The sequence below is a fragment of the Marmota marmota genome, unplaced genomic scaffold, assembly GCF_001458135.2.
Source record: "Marmota marmota marmota unplaced genomic scaffold, marMar, whole genome shotgun sequence".
NCBI classification, from domain to species: domain Eukaryota; kingdom Metazoa; phylum Chordata; class Mammalia; order Rodentia; family Sciuridae; genus Marmota; species Marmota marmota.
In genome coordinates, this window is record NW_025999905.1 from 12124253 (window position 1) to 12139544 (window position 15292).

Below are 15292 nucleotides of genomic sequence, written 5' to 3' on the forward strand. Positions count from 1 at the left end.
ATCCTGGAAGAGAAAGGAAATTGTTGTCAAATTGCAATAGGCAAGGGTGCATAGGTTAATCACAGGGAATTTCTAGTTTAGGAAATGGCAAAACATAGACCAAGACTTGAGAAATTAAGTGATGCAATCACATGGCTGAAGCCATGTACTCAACCATCAGTACCTAATTGCCTTTTAGTTGGAGTTAAAAAAACAAAAACAAACAAACAAAAACCCCATACATTTCTACTGATGCACAATTGTCTGCTAAGAATTGCCTTGCTAACCCACCATGAATGTTATCCAGTACTGGAAGTTGAGAAAGACTAGGCAATATTTGCCTACCTATCTTCTGCTTCCTGGCAGAGTGGATTTTCAGTATGAGCACCCAAGTACCATATCCCAGCCAGTATCCATTCTGATGGATCATATCCCTGTCATACCATTACTGAATATTTTTATATCATTTTGTCTCCAAGAAAAAGTCAACTAAGCCTATCCAGACAGTTGATCATCTCCCTTTTTAAAATTCTTTAAGGATAACTGATTATTATTTGGTAGGATAGATTTCTATAATTATATTTCTTTCTTTAAACGATAATGGGATAGAAGTGGTATCATATCATCTAAGCTGCTGATATAATATAAAGACCTTGATGCAAATCAAATCTACAGAAGATCTTAAGTCTAGATGGATCCCAAGGACAGATGGCACAGTCTAGTTATAATAAGAGAGGCAAGAAAGAAGTAGTCAGGATGGTGCAATATGAGAGGGCACTACAACCCAGATGGCTCAACCTCCAGAACCCATTTTATAAACACTACACAGGAACACTTTGTGTTGAGCCATCTGGGTTCAAGTGCCAGGTTCATATGGCAATTCACAGAGTGAAGAAGGGTCAATAAATAATGTTTCTGGTAAGAGAAATATGATAAACTAAGGTGTAGAAACAAGAGTGATCATGGTTCATTCAGGAAGCAGCAAGTAGTTCAGTAAGACTGGGACACAGCAGTGGGGCAGGGCCAAGGCAAGAGGATGGTGGGGGAGGGCTGGCCTTCACACACTTATAACACCTACTGAGCAATTTGAACTTTAGCCTAAAAGAAAGAAGATGCAGAGGAGTTTAAATTAAGGGAATGGCACCATCCCATTTATGATATACTCTTTGAAAGGTGAAAAGCAAAGGGTGGAACACAATTGGAAATAAGAAATGGCACACATTCTTCTTGAGAATGAAGTGGACAGAGCCTACCTTGTCCCTTACCTGTCACTCCCAAGTTCTAAAAGGTTTATAAATTACTCTTTTGAGATTTTGCACTCAAGAACACTGTAGGTTCCACTTTTGAGCTTTGGCTTCTAAGAATCCAAAAACTTGTGGCAAACCCCCTTTGCCTGAGCACCAGTTGGATTCACTCCAGTCTCTTATAAAGAGGTGAGTTTCACTTAGTGGTAATTATTCTTTTCTTGTTCCCCTCCTCCTCCTCCTCCTTCTCCTCCTCCTCCTCCTCCTCCCCCTACCCACCTCAATTGATTTTTGTACTTCCTTTCCCCAATAAAACAGTATCTCCAAACATGACTAGACATTTATGGGAAGCAATATTTTTATGATGAATTTTGTTTATCTTCATTTTTCAAAGGAAAACAGAAAGCACATCTGGTCTCCAAATAATCTACCCACATCAAAGTCAGTGAGTAGTTTCCTAGAAGACCATACCTAAGTGGGAGATAACACAGATAAGTGATGTTATTTTGTACTTCACTATTACTACCTAAAACCTTTCCCATTCACCAAAATGCTTTTTTGGTGAATCAACCTCCATAAATAATACATTTTGTGGATTGTAAAATGGGAAGTATCCAAAACAGGATACAAGATTGTGTTTCCCACCAATATTTAATGACAGAGATAAGCCCAGGCTCTTTCCCCCAAGAGTTTTTAGATGGCAGAATATTCCCCTGGTATTTTGAAAGCAGAGTGAAATAGATTTTATACTACTCGAGTGTCAAGAAATGTGTGTGGTTTAGAGAGAACAACATGAAATCTGGAATCAAGCCATATAATCAAGATTCTAAACTGCTTAAATCTTCAGCATTTACATCTATTAAGTTTAATAAGAATTTTACCTTTTCCACTGACCAAAAACTCTGAAATTGGAAATGCCTTATTACATATTCTATCTAATCAAGTGGCCAATAACCACACATACTTACTGAAAACTTGAAATATGGCCAGCTCAACAGAGGAACTGACTATTCATTTTAGATAATTTTAGCTAATTAAAAACTTTACACATGTGACTAGCAATTACCTTATAGAAAGTATGATTATTGAGTCCTATTTCAGTTGTTCTGGAAATCCATACCTAAGTATATTGCCTTTGTTTGAGAAAGAATGTTTCCCCTTTTGCTTTCATGTGGACATAGGTCTGTAACCATCTTAAAAATATGATCAATGAGATAAAATAGAATGCAACTTTGCTTTAGTCCACCAAATTTTTAAAAAAGTATTCAATGGAGGAAGTTTTTTCCAATAGCATTGATAAAAAGTCCCTAGTTGGTCCCATGTCTCTTCTGACCACTCTCAGATTTAAAAAAAAAAAAAAAAATCCTGTGGTTTTAAGTTGCAAAATGCAGTTTCCATCAGCACTCCAATCTCCTAGCCTGAGGCTAACCCCCCTCCCCCATACCATCTGAGTCTGCAATCTTGAGGAAAGGGGGATGGTATGCATCTTCTCTTTTTCCACCTCACCTCTTCCATCACCCAGCTTGCTATAGTTGCTGTAACTGATGTTTCCAAAGTTTGAGAGGATAAGGAGGGAAGAGTAGAAATAGAACAGAACATTTTTACTCTACTTATATGATTGAAAGCTGGCTTTGACTGTCATTTCTGGACCTGGCTAATGTTTATTGCTTCTATTGCTGCTAATGTGGTCTGTGTGTGTGTGTGTATCGCTGTGTGTACTTTGGGGGATCCTCAGATACTTTTCGATGCAATGCCTGGAAGATAAGTAATGCAACCAGTTCTTCAGTCCACTATGCCTCCTTGAGCTCTGGTTTCCTAACAGGGAAACACACCCACCTTTCCTGGAATATGCAATGAAGTCACTTCCTCTGTACAGGACATGAGAAAGTAGCATGGCTCATCCCTACTCCTTTGCACTGGGATTGCCTTTCAAAAGTCTTTCTCACAAAACCCTATGTTCATTCTCTCACTTTGGTGTTTCTTTTTTTTTATGGTTTGGTTTGGTTTTTTGTTTGTTTTAATTTTTTATGGTTTGGTTTGGCTTTTTTTGTTGCAAGTGGAAGTAAGTGAAGAGCTAAAGAATTGTGAAAATATTTCCAGTTGCAGCTGTGACATCCTGACATTCATGGCTCAATCGAAGTTCAAATGAAGAACAACACTTCCTGTGTAATTGACTAGCTCATTTATAAATACCAGTCTTTGGAAAACTGAACATAATAGAGAAGATGAAATAAGGGAATTTGTATTTTTCAGTAAAAATAGCTGAGCTGTAACAAACATACCCTTTTTTTTTAAGAACTGACAGAAAAAATAAGTTGAAATATAGACATGACATAAAATTGCATTCATAATGTAACTTTGTGAGCTATGTGAAAACAAGGAGAAAATAGCCTTTACATTTAATAATGATCTTTTATGCTTGATATTAATAAACAAACGATATTTTACTTCTTTTCTAGGTCATTATAATCATCTAAATAGAGGACAATTCACTTAGCAAAGAACTTTTTTCTTTGATGGAAGCATCCTGATTTTCATTTAGCAAAGGAGAGGTTCCTTCTAGCACCCAGTTTGAACATCTAGAGGTAAATTTATGTTATGTTTATCAAAGAGCACTTTTCATTAAATAAGAAAAATATTTTGATATATGAATCAATACTTTCTTTGACATTTATTTGACATTAATATCTTCAGAATGGCATATATATATCTATATGCATATATATATGCATATATATATATATATATATATGCATATAGATATAGATATATACACATACATACATACACACAGAAAGTTTTACCTGTCAAATTTTTGAGATGCCATCATACAGGTTAGTTTTGAGCATTTCAGTTTGATCATTAAATATTTCTTGTGGTTGCAGTCAGAAGAAAAAGAAATTGAAAGCTATCTTACAGAATTAAAGTTTTTTTGCTTTTTTGTTTGTTTGGGTTTGTTTGTTTGTTGTTTGTTTGGATTTGCAAGGTTTTAATCAATCTTTAAGCTTTTAACCCAATACCAAAAATATAGAAAATGGGAAAAAATAATTTGGAGACAACTTAAATCACAAAATTATAGTAGATAGCCTCTAAATGTATTTTCTGGAACAAAGTGAGAATTGGAAGAAGCCAGATCCTAAAGGGGCTTGTTGTTCCTTTCCTGCTTCACCTGTGGATTTTGTCTGATCTAGCCAAGATCTTAGCTTCCTAAAACTACCCATCCTTTGCTTTCCTAAATTAAATCCCAGTGTTCCTGCTGTTGCTTTGATCATCCCTTCCTTGTTACCATAAGTTGCTTCTCTAATTTTACCTATTTATTTAAACATTTTCCCAAATTTTGTTGTTTCAGCCTTACTTCTGATTTCACATCCTGTTTTTGTGGGAAAATCCCAGTGATCTTTGTGTTTGACCTGGGTCCCTCCCCTGAGCTGCAGAACTAATGTAACATTCACCTGCAGGATGTCTGTGTGCGAAAACTGCCCACATCTGCATGCATCTCCTTCTATACCCCACTGTCTCTTCCCTTCCTTACCTCCTCCAACAGAGTTCTGCTTGGTCTCACTATTGATGGTCTCACTATCTTCATTTCCCTCTTGAGCTCTGTCTTCCTCCGCATACAGCAAATCCTGCCACAATCCTTTCTGACTGATGCTGTGGCACCTGCACTGATTTAGTTCTTATTATTTCCTTTCTGATGCCCTTTCCACTGCACAGGCCTCCCACTTTCCTGTCTCTTCCTTCTCTAAGCCTTTCTACCAACTGTCCAGCCCTCTTCCTGGAATACAGGTGTAAACAGGGCATTCCAGCACCTATTACTGCCACTCTACCAAACACCCTTTGGACAAGACTCTCCATGAAAGTCAAAGGATACCTGTCTTGTTATTTGGCCTCTCTGTGACATGAGACACTGTTACCCTCTTTCTTCTTGAAATGTTGTCCTCCTTTGTCTTTACTTGCTCTGGATTTATTGTATTTCTTTCTATTTCTCTGGACTTTCCTTTCAGTCTCCACCGTGGCTGCTGCTGCTTCTGATAAAAAGGTTTAACTCTGCTTCTCCTGATAAAAAGGTTTAACTATTGTTAAACACTCTATTAAAATTTTGCTTCTCTTCTGTAATATGATTGGGGGGGGGTTGTGGGTATCATGATCTAGAGTTCAAGATTTAGAAATTTGTTTTTAAAAGTAATTAGCTATATCTTAAGATTTTTGTACAATGATGCATACCACAGCACTAGTGAATACAAAATTTCTGCACTAATAACAATAGCAAATGCTGGAAAAGACATATTTTCATCAGAGAGGATTGATCAAGTTATACTACTACATACAAATGAGCAATCTAAGATGTCATAGTAGAATATATAATAGCGTGAAATGTGTGATACATGGTTAAGCAAACTAAAATGATCACATAACATTTTTGATAAAATGTGCATTCTGAGCATCTATTTTAGGCATAAAAAGGCTAACAGGATAATGCACACAAAACTTTAAGGTGTGCATCCTCAGTAAGTATGAGAGTAACTCCTAAATTTTCTACAGTGAATATGCAAAGTCAGGGGAAAAAAAGAAATAAGCATTATTTTATAAAAGACTAAACCCAGCTTCTTTAAGTAATATCCTTTATCCCAAAAAGCATCTTGGAAACCACCTGGTTCTCCTTTCCTTACCCCACTTTCCCAGCCTGAGTTAGATATCCTTATATTTCTATCCTGCAAACCTCTGCCTTAGCTCTGATATCCTATTAAAAATTTTTATATGTATTTGTCACCTCCAATGCTTGAGTATTTTCCTTCATTTCTATACCCCCTGTTCTATAAGCATACTGCATGTAGTAAACATTTACTTTCCTACTGCCCTCAGAGAAGAATGTGTACAGCCCTTAGACAGATACTTAAAATCCTTCACAACTACAGGCCACCTATCTTCTCAGTCTTTTTCCTTTGTATTTTTGCTCCTGTCTCCCCAAATACTGCATCTGCAAGCATACCCAACTAGGGAAGGCATGGTATCTTTCTTACTCTCTGCTGTATTCCAAAACAGCCAAGTTCTCAAAGAGTAGATGTTCAGAAATTATTTGTTGAATCAATGATTGGGTAAATTAATTAACTTTTTCAAATATATCCTGTACTTGACACTTCTCCATATTTTCTAAAGGCCACTCCCTCCAAGTTTTCCTTCTTTAACTTCCTCTCTCAAATCTCCAAGGCTTAGTAATGTTTGGTGATCTTTAAGAATTGTTTTCCTATCTTCCTAAGCAAAATTAAATTCTCTTCAGTACAATATTGCACTTATTTTACTCTTCTCATTAATTATGCTCTTTTGATATTATTTAAATGTTAACAAGATTCTAAGTTTGGGGAATTTAAGGACTACCATACTTTAATATCTCCCCAATTTTTTCCATCTATTCTTTCCTACCTGTCTTTGCTGGAAGACACTGACTATATAAAAAATCCACAGTATCTACTTAATACTTACACAATAATTTCTGAGAATCACATTCTTGATCTCTATGAGAGTTATTATATTATTATTTGCCCCTCAAAATTAATTAAATCAGATCACATAATTAAAAGTGCTTAGAATATAATAAGTACTCAATGTTAACCATTGTTATCAACATTGTCATTGGTGCCGTTATTAATTTCATTAATACTAAAACACATGCCCGTTAAATCGAAAGATGAGTCAGTCTCTAACACCGTAAATTGAGATACAAGAGAACTTGATTTAAAAAAAGTTTAAAAGTCACTATAGTTTTAGAGATTGCAGTGGTCCAAACATGTCTGAATCTCCCCAATGCTTCAAGTGCCTGGCTTTCCGTGGCATCTGGGAAGATCATTTGATTACAATATTTAAGATTTAAAAAGTGTGCTGGTAACAGAGAGAAACAGGAACTCTCATTTTGGTTGGGGTTATAATGTGGTATAAATATTTGGAAAGCAATTTCTCAATATCTCATAAAAATGCATATGGCTCAGCAATGTTATTCCTAGATATGTTCACTAGAATAAGTCTTACATTTTTATACAAAAAAATGTAATAGAATATTTTATAGTGCTACGTATGAGAGTAAAATACCATAGAGTTATGAAAATTTATAGGTTGTTCTATAAGAATCAACATGGACTGATCTCAAAAGTTAATGTGGAGAGACAATAGCAAGTTGCAGATGAATAATGTATACTTTATTGTTTATATAAAATTTTTAAACACACAAAACAATGTTATATGCTACTCATGGAGATACACACACACACACACACACACAACTTGGTGAGAATAAAAACATTTTTAAAACAAAAAGAATAAAACGTACCCTGCAGTGATATCTACACAGAGGATAATGGTGATCTCTGAGGTTGGCAAAAGAGAAATAGGGCAAAGGAGAATATTTTTTATCTTTAATATTCATCAGCTCTGTTTTGTATGTGTTAAAGAAATGTCTAAATTAAATGTTTTCCCATTAAAAAGAGAAAATGTGTACAAAACTCCTCTATTATTTCTGGAAATAAAACCAGGTGTCTGTTATCTTGGTTAGAAATAAAGATTTTTTTTTTTTCATTCCAAGGAAATTCCCTATACAGAAGCCTCATATCTCTGGGAAAGGTGAAAACAAGCCATAGTAATCAAGAGAGAAACCTTCAGAGAAAAGCAAGCTTTGAGAAGGAAGATCAATATGCCATTCCTTTGCCATCCCGTACTGAGTACCTGAAGGCTCTCTTTCTCCAGCTGTCTCCCCTAACACCTTGAGTGAGGCAGGCTGGAAGCACAGGACTGGGCTTCTTTATTAATAGGGGTGTGCTTGCTCTCTCCTTGGTGTCTCTGTCTGTCCCTGGTGGCACTTCAGGTGTTCACATGATGAACAAGTTAGTTTTCCTTTTTGCTTCAAGATCATTCTTATCACAATTTCAAATGGCCTGAGGTGCAAAGCATCTTTTCCCCCACAAGAACTAACCTCCCAACTTTCGCCTCATTCTCTCAGGCTACCAAAAGCTCAAGAGCATCATGGCTGAGATTACATTGTTCTTTCTTACTGTGTGACTGCTCTCTCTTTTCTCATTTTAATTCCTAGCACTGCTCATTTATTCATGCTCAGAGTTTCAAAACCTGTTTCCGAGGTACTCTTCCTGCCTTCATATTCCCAATTCTCCAACCCACCTGAACGCTAGTGCCTGGATGAATCTGCTGAAGCATGCAATGCTTTCAGCATATCAGTCCTGGGACAGGACATTTTTTTTAAACCTCTGCTATCTTGAAGCAAAGTCCAAATCCCTGTGAGGCTTCCACAACAAACCATCTTCCAGTGTCATCATCCAAAATCCCCTAGAATACCCTCCATAGAAAACCCAGTATCCCTTCTTTCCAGCTATATATAAAAACAGCCTATTCAATTTCACTTCCTAATTTCATGCTTGACATTCTTCCTACTTCAGTGTTTCCCAAACTCAGGCATTCAGGGACCTTGTATGAATTTTTCATTAACAGACACCATCTGAACTATTTTTTACTTACTTTTTTTTTCCTGTAAATTCACTCTCACTTTAGTTTAGATAAACATTTTAAAAATTATTTTCTATCATTGTCATAAGTAAAAAAACACAGTATCTATTACAATATACAGGTAATGCCTATAAACACAAATAACATTTTCAGTTATTAAACAAAATATTATTCTCCTGCTAAAATCTGTTGCTAACACTGTTGTTATAATAGTGTCTTAAATAAGTGATTGAAGAACTTTTAAGTCTTATCAAGAACAAAATTCATACTTGAAGAATTAAACATATGCTTAAAATATTGAACAAATAGTAACTTTCCTGGTCTGTTATTTCAGTATTATTGACTCTCTAGTCCATATGTTGCCTAAAATAGTTTCATGTCTGCAAAGTTTGGAAAATGCTGCTGTATGTGACATATTCTCATCACTTTTTCTGCTGATCTCAGCTGTGCACATCCTTCCAGCCCTGGCTAGAGTTCCACCACTTCCCACAGTATCTTTTTAAAATTCAGCACACTATGACTGTCCTTCCTCTGGGCATCATAGCTAAGCTTCTCTTCCATGTTTGGTTTGGGGAGGTCACTCCATCCTGCTTTTGCATGATGCATATACACGTTTTCAAGTTTACTTTTTCTGGTCTCCAGTGATCATAGTTCAAAGATTTATGGAGGCTTCTTTTTTATTTGTTTGTTTGTTTTTGGTCCTGCGGATTGAAAACAGGGCCTCATGCATGTTAGGCAAGCACTCTACCACTGAGCTACATTATTAGACTAATGGAGGCTTCTTTATAATCCCAATATTGAGCATCACACTTCCTATGAAGTGTGATTAATGAAGGTGACTCCATGAACCTCCTAAGTGACTGATTAATTAATGCTTCCTCCCTCTGTGTATGAACACACTATCCTCTACAGGTAAGATCCTCTCAGGGGCTAGGCTTGATCATCCTTCTCAGTAGATTCAACCCAAGAGGACCACTTAGAATTACTAGAAATTCTCATCAAACTAATAAATGGCACTTCCTAGAGAATCTCGGCCATCTAGGCCATAGATGGCATGTGACAACAAGAACAAAGCTGCTCTTAGGAAACGTGCTATATGTCCTCAGAGTTTCTGCAGCTGCCCTCCACCTTTGTTTTCATTCCAGTGTCATCCTGCTCTTACTGACAGAGCTCCTGAAAGTTTATATATGTATAGGACATATCACATACAAAAGTGCATACAAATACTGGTTGTTATCACTTTTGGTTATCACCAATACCATAGAAAATGCCTGGTTTCATAAGACAGCTGGTCAGATGTATGTTTTTTCAAGAAAGGATTCTCTAAAAATTTAACAGTGATATGGCTTCAAGTTCAAAATTAATATAATTTCAAATTGTCTTTTGAATGCATTTTAACACAAAGTGGCCTTTAATGAACTCCATCTTGATAGTATTTGCTATCTCGAAGACACAGATAAAAAATATCCTGTTTATAAATTAGCTACAAAGAAGGTGTGAAAACTGGAATAAATCCGTTTGCCTTTATTTTTTTTTAATTTTATTAGAGCCTCTTAGCTATACGTGACAGTAGACACCTTTAGTTTTAAAAATGACTTATAACCAACTTTTCAGATAACTTAATAGTTATGACTTCATAAATTCTATATTCTGTATGCTACTTAAGAAGTCATTATAAATCACCATTATGAGTTTAAAATAATCATGTAATTGTGTTAAGCAGAGCTTAAAGGATCACCACTAAAGTTGAGGCAACTTTAAGAATGTACCTTAAAGGGACTCATCATCACTTAGAAACTATTATTATTTGAAAACCCAACTCTAACATAGGTGACTTCATATCAATCTGAGGTTAAGTCCACTGAATACAGATTTAGATCTTTTTAAGCAATCCAGGAAAACTTCTTAAGTGGAAGGCACCAGAATTTTCACTACATGCTCTTTGATCTGACATTTAAAATCGTGGTGAAAAGAACATAACATTACCATCTTGTCTCCGTATAAGTCTACAATTCAACAGTGGTAAGTTTATTTATATTGTTGTGCAAACAATCTTCAGCATGGTTTCACCTTTTAAAACTGAAATTCTATGCCCACAGAACAGCTGCCATTTCCCCCTCCTCCTAGACCTGAAAACCACCATTCTATTTTCTATTTTTGTAAAAATTTGACTAATGTAAATATCTCATACAAGTGGAATCATATAGTATTTGTCTCTTTTATCTGTTTGTGAAGCATAACTGAAACTTAATTGGGATGAAGCCAATTTACCTTTCATTGGTTGTTATCTGTCTATTCAGTACTGTGCATTCTGCTAGTTTCATTCTATTAAACCAGTGAGGCAGTCTATACTCACTTAACCGAGCCTTTACAAGGTGAAACATCTGGTTACCAGTCACACATCCAATAAGAGTGGGACCAATTCTAGCCTTTATCTAGCCTTATAGCTCACAGCCTTCAACATGCCAGGAGGTCTTTTGAAATATTTAAATTTTTCAGAGGATTTCAAATGTATATATCTTTGAAGCAAGTCAGAGTGGTTCTTTTCTTACATTTGACTTTTAATGTTACATGTATTGCTCCTTTATTACATGAACTACTTTATTCTAAACCATATCTCAAGGTCCCAAGGATACCAGTTTCCTTCCATGTTTCCAAGTAAGGCTTGGGAAGGAAGCAGCAGCTAGTCTATTCAATTTTTCTGGAAATTATACGACTTGTCAGTGTGTAGCATATAAAACCATCAGTGAAAGGAATATTGTTTTTTAAAAAGCGACTTACATCTGTGGAAGTGAGCCTCAGCTTCTTCAGTTCAGGCACATTGTTTTAGTGAATGGAAGTCACTCTATCCAAGCCAGGTGCTCTCTTCAAAGGCACCCTGCTCAGTGTGTGGGCGAGACCTGCATTCCTGCCTACAGAGCCACCTGGGACTCGAAGTCCTACCAGTGTGACACCAGTGTTGCCCAACCAGAAACCCTGAAAGGCATAAGAACTACAATACCCACAATTCAGGCTCCTCACCTGAAACTGGGAGAACAGGGCAATGTCTGGAGTTTCACTCTAGGAATAAAGGAAAAACAGTGGGAAGAACAATGGGGGACAGGGGACTCTGGTGTTATATTTAAAAATGAGCAGTTTACATGGTCCTATTTGCATAAAAGGCAGTTAAAGTGGTTTGATATTTGCAGAGGAGTAAGAAGGGTTTTTCACTGTTGGCAAGAACTGAAAAATTATGCAAATGAACTCTCTCTCCTGCAGCTGTGAAACCTGCCCTGCCAGATTCTCTTTCGGTGATTCAGAGGCGAGGGCTCCTGCTGCTTGGAGAAGCAGGTGGAGGAAGACTGCTCAGGTGAGGCCTGGCAATCTCAGTTCCTCTTACAACTATGATATGCCACACCTGTAAGGGGACCTTTGACCTTTCATCTTCTCAAATACATCCTGATATTTAAAAATGTGCTTTTAAAAATATGAACAAGGATAAGTATTTTTTAAAACATGTTCTTCCGCTTTCCTTTCCATTTCTGGGGTCATGGCTCCTTCTTGCATATTCCAGCATTATTTCCAATTGTTCAAAATTCAAGAAAGAGAAAATTGAGGGAGGAATTTTTTAAAGCTTAGCAAAATGAAGGATGCAATCATCATTTCAGTTCTTTGCAGTATTAGCCACAGAAAATGAAAACAAAGCTAAAATCAAGAAGCGTGTTTTCCTTATTTGCTTGTAGAGCATCTTCCTCTGAGCCTTTTATTTCCTATTTGACACAGCCCAGAAAATGGAAAGAGGCTAGCCTTGGCTTGGTCTGGGCTCAAAAACACAATAGGAGTACTCATCTAGAGTAGGCAGATGGCAGAGTGGTGACAGAGGAGCATTTCTTTCCCTTCCTGCCCTCTCTCCACCTCCTTTCTCCATGCCTGTGCCTCCCTAATGCGTCCTGTCTGAGGGTGCTGGCCCAGTCACCTAACCCACCCAGAGTCCCACTGGAGTTTCTTCTGAGTCATCCCACAATCCAAATTAGCCACTCAATCCCCTTTGTCACAGGTCCCTCAACTCCTGACTAGAACCTAACTTTTCTTATGCCATTTATATTCCTTCCACAAAAAGGCTCTCGTCTCCCCCAGCCTACTGGTTTGTTCTCCATGCTGTTTCTTCTCCCTGAAATCCTCATCTTTTAATATGGAGATCCTTCCTTCCTTTCAAAGTATGATGAAAAGACTCTTTTCTCCAGGAAGCCTTCCTGAGTCTGCTTCATCTGAATCCTAATCAATTCCATAATATTGTGCCTAGTTCTTTTATAACATTCTGCACCTTGTTTCGTTGTTTTATGTGGGTACAGGCATACACATGCCTGTTTTAAGGCAAGATTTCATTTTACTCCCACCTAATCATGTAGATGTTTTGATAATGGATGCACCAAACACCTGCAATATTAACTCTAAATTAGATTGTAACACTTAATACCATCTGTATCTATCCCAGAGTTTTAAATGAAAAGAACTCTCTAAATTTCAGGTTAAAATCCTGATATAAGAATCCTCCATAGCCCATTTTTCTAAAACCTTTATTTTCCAAAAAAAAAAAAAAAAATGCAGCAGCTAAAGCCCAGACAGTACCTGAAATGCAGCCTCTATTGGATCAGCACTGATGGTCTCGAAAGCTCCCCCTCATGCTGTGTACTTGGTTTCTAACAGCTTCCTATGGGCTAGTCTCTTTGGAATCCTCTGTCCCATAATTACCATCTTTAGACCTGCCCTGCCTCTATCTATGATTTTAATTTTCAGTTCCAGCAGCAGGCTATGTTTCTCTATAATCTCATCTTCCTGATCTGAAGACTAAGCTCTGTTCTCGAAGTTCTTTAAATAGTTTGTAGTCTCTGATCTCGCTCACCCAGGGAAGGGAATTTTCACCAGCTGTTCACCTCACAGGCCTGTTCCTGGCCCTCACACATGTTGTGTCTTCCAGCTGTCAATCATTTTGGAGGGCATGAGTGAGACCAGACTGATTTGTGCAGTGAGCTTTCTTTGGACGCTCAGACATAAAAGCTGGCGGGTGAAGATAAAGAGTTGTCTGACTGGTGAAAACAAACCTCACCTTCCCAATGTTCCTCTAATCAAGTCATATAATCCCTAACCCCTTAGCCTGCCTGTGAGCACAATCTGCCTGTGGCCTAAAGTTGCATCCATGTTCATCCTTGATGCATGGTTCAGGGCCACTTCCTTCCTTCACCTCTCTTCCATACACAAAAATCACGATCACTAGAGCCATGAGATTTGTTGTACTCAAGAAAAAGAGTAAGATATGGACATATGTTATTTCCTGACAGATAGTAGAAGAATATAGAAAGTCAGACCTTTTCACCTCAGTGTGTGAGAAGAAGAAAGCAAGAGGTTGAAGGGAACTTTAAGGGGGTTTCCATAGACACATGCTAGGAGGTACTAAAGAGTAGATGTGTCAGGAGCAGGGTGTCTGTAATCAAATACACAATCTGAACCATTGTGTGCTTAACCCAGTTGAGAAGGCTAATGGGGAACTAGCTATTTCCACAACTCTCAGTGGGGGACCATGAAGGTGCCAAGAAGGACAGTAGACCTGCACAGGCTAGGGGTACAGACAAAGAGGTTATGCTATACCTTCAGGACTCAGGAAAAATGGTCAGACTCACCCATCAATAAATGTGATGCTATGCAGTGCACCAATAAGACCTCTAGCCCAAGCATTAAACCTGTCTTCTCACAGCAAGTAATGCATTTGGATTCATTACATGAGCTTCAGAACTCCATCCTCTCCTCATATCCCAATCTTATGTTCATTCGAGGAGGAGAAACTCAAACTGAGAATAATTTTTAAAAAGTCATCAGAACGTTTAAGCCAAAAGAGACAGATACACATAATAGAAAGTTAAAAATCTATTCCTGCCCTCCATCCATACACTCCAACCATAACATCATTGACATAGAAGCTAAAATTCCAGTGACTCACTTAAATTTGGCCGTTGTAGATAAGGGAGAGGCAAAGCACTTAGAATAGCTAATCAAACACAGCTATCTGGGACCAGGAATTAGGAAGTGGCTGGAAAAGAAGCAGGGACAAGAGAGAGTCCACTCTTGTGGTGAAGGGAGACAGCTGTGCAAACACCGCCCTCCTCTGGGGTGGATTGTGGCGTTCATGGAGCACAGGGTCCAGGACTCCCAACCCTGGCTGGTCATGCAAACTGTGGTTTCTAAAGCTTGGCAGAAACAATGAACCTATTCAGTGACATTGTTTTGGCTGCTAATGTGGTTCTTTAATCTGTGCGCCTGATTGCCCAGCCTTCCCAGCAATTCTGGAACTGGAATTTGGTGTTACTTTTTAATTTAGGTCAGCCACAGGCATTTTCTGTTGGTTGAAGCTAAGAGTTATGGTACAAACATCTAACAGAGTTCTCACTCATTTTCACAGATATTACCTCTGCCCATCCCAGCCTATTTAAACTGCAGGAGATCAGAGAATGGATCTTATTCATTTATAAATAGATTAAAAACTCACAGTACTTGGCCATAGTACATATTTGTTGACTTAAAATGAATGG

General features: G+C 37.5%; 1 protein-coding gene across 2 annotated transcripts in view; it reads right to left on the minus strand.

The window, feature by feature from the left end:
- Macc1 (MET transcriptional regulator MACC1) overlaps positions 1 to 11712 on the minus strand; it is a 98690-nt gene extending 86978 nt beyond the window's left edge. The window contains exon 1 of one of the 2 annotated variants that reach the window (XM_048799690.1): positions 11511 to 11712. The gene's annotated coding sequence lies outside the window, so the exon portion shown is untranslated. The remainder of the gene's footprint in view (positions 1 to 11510) is intronic. The other variant, XM_015498164.2, reaches the window with a different exon arrangement.
- Positions 11713 to 15292: the final 3580 nt, after the last annotated feature.